The following is a 2,499-nucleotide window of genomic DNA, read 5'->3' on the forward strand; positions in this document are numbered from 1 at the left end:
CACTGAATGGAACAAGCACTGTATGTCTTGGAAGAAAACTACCAGTGGTAGAATCAGGAGGGCTGAGCACCTTGTTTCTCAATGAGAATTGAGTTGCCCATTGAACGATATACTGCGTAGAACTCCGTGTTTTCATGTGGGTGGAATATCACCTTTTTGCTAAATTGCCAAACTCAAGTGAAAGGAAGAAGCACTGTTTCTCTTTTAAGCAAACCATTAATGTTAGAAGCCGGAGAGTGCTGCGTGTTGTTTACCAGTGAGAATTGAGTTAACTTTTAAAAGGAATACTGCCTGTCTCTCAGTTTTTAAAGTATGAAGAACATTATCTTTGTGCAAAACACCCCTTTTCAAGTGAATGAAAGAAGCCCTGTTTCTCTTGCTAGAGAACCATTAAGGTTCTTTTTTTTTTAATTCTTTCATCTTTTAATCCTTTTGGAGGGGGATTACAAATGTTTAAACTTTTTGTTGTTTGAGTAAGAACTTCTTCAATCAGGCCTTTTTTAAAAAAGAGATAATCATAAGAATTTCTTAGACTTCTTGCAATAATATTTTTTGTGTTTCTTTTTGACCTACTAGTTGGTTGTTGCTTCCTAGATCCTGGCATGGATCCTAGATTCAAGTGATTAAATGATGCTTTTAATATCTGTATCTACACAGACCCTCTTTGTTGGTTTCTCCAAAATAGTATTTTCTTCCTCTAGTGTGTCATTACAGTCCCTTCTGACTTTTGCTTCATCCTTATGCAATAAATGTGGGTGCTCAATGCGTCCTCTATGCACAAAATGCTGAATCCGGGATTCCAGTCCTTGGCATTTAGGACGTTCCATAAGGGGCCTATACGTGCGCATTTTCACTCCTTCTATAAAGGCACTGGTCTGCTTTATGACAGAAGGTTTCATGTTTCTCCATTCTATTGCTCCATCTATCTTTGGTCCTGTCCCACAGGGTAACAAAACAGAGTCCAGTCCTTGTATCATAGTATACAACATATGAGTTTTAACAGCATGGTTGGCCCATAGTTGCTGTAGGTGGGTAACATTAAACTCCTGAACCTCCTCATCATAGATCCACCTGATATTTTCAAATTTACAGTCATACAAGACTAGAGGAAATTCTACAGCCATACTATATTGAGGTTTCTGGGGATTTTTCTCTATGTTCAACAATTCATCAATAATCTCTGGCTTCTCCATTCCTTGACCAATCAAAAAGAGGATAGCCATCATACAACGGACTTGATGATACAGGAATGCTTGGCCAGTGACTTCAAATTGACATAACTGGAAAGGTTCTTGCCATCTCTCCTCACTCAGGCTCTGGCCCATTAGCTGTACTTGAGCAGACAAAATAGTCCTCTGAAAATTTATCACTCCATTGGCTACATCCATTTTACATAAGTTTCTGAAATCATGGGTGCCAACATACTTCTGAGCTGCATAATTCATGGTGACAATATCTAAATCAGCACGAGGAAAAAAATAGCGGTAAGTCCGCTCAAGACAGCTGAACCTAGCACTGAAGCTAGGTTCTGCAGGGGCCCAGGCCAGTACACGGATGTCTGGAGGGAGCACTCGATTGAGAATATGGGTATAACGGATCTCTTCAGCAGCACCATTAGTTTCATCTTTTAAATTAAGATTCTGTGAATCCCTCCCCCTTGGAAACTGAGAACGTGGGTCAAGAGAAATAACCTGTCCAAAGGCACTAACTCCTTTGTCTGTCCGACCACAGCAGTGATAGTTGGATGTCTGTCTGTTTTCTACTAATCGAGTCTTGGTTAAAGCCTCAAACAGTTTCTCTTCAATGGGATTGTTTGTGTTTTCCTGACTAGCAAAGCCCTGATATCCCCAGCCCAGATAGGCTATTCTTAGGGCTACATGTCTTCGGCCATGAGCACTAAAATCAAATACACGCTTAGCTTTTCTAGATCCTGAAGAATTTTCTCTAATGTTTAAGCTTTTGATGCTGTTGTCCTGTTCTTTCTTAAGTCTTTGCACCTTCTGCTCCAATTCTTGTACTCTTTTTAGAAGTTTCTCAATCTGGTTTCTATCTGTGTCATTTTCAGCCATGATATAACAACCACAGGATCACACAGGCTCACCCTACCTTCCGGTCGCTAACCCAGCGATCCACCATTAAGGTTCTTTAACATTGTGAATTGAGTAGCAGGTTAAAGGAATACGGCCTACCTCTCAGCATTTTCATGGGTGAGGAACATCAACTTTGTGCAAAACATCCCCTTTCAAGTGAATGGAGAAGCATTGAAGCTCGCATAAGAGAATCATAAATGCAAGAAGTAAAAGGGTCTAGCACCTTGTTTATCATTGTGAATTGAGTTAGCTGTTTAAAGGAATACTGTCTACCTCTCAGTGTTTTCATGGATCACAAACATCACCTTTTTTCAAAATCACCCCAGACAAGTGAAGGGAAGAAGCACTGTAAGAGAATCATTAATGTTAGAAGCAATAGGGTCTAGCACCTTGTTTAGCATTGTGAATT

General features: G+C 40.0%; 1 pseudogene; it reads right to left on the minus strand.

Moving 5' to 3' along the window:
* Positions 1 to 405: 405 nt before the first annotated feature.
* Positions 406 to 2,125, minus strand: LOC141423320 (tRNA pseudouridine(38/39) synthase pseudogene; annotated as a pseudogene).
* Positions 2,126 to 2,499: the final 374 nt, after the last annotated feature.

Source organism: Castor canadensis, chromosome 5 (genome assembly GCF_047511655.1).
Source record: "Castor canadensis chromosome 5, mCasCan1.hap1v2, whole genome shotgun sequence".
NCBI classification, from domain to species: Eukaryota; Metazoa; Chordata; class Mammalia; order Rodentia; family Castoridae; genus Castor; species Castor canadensis.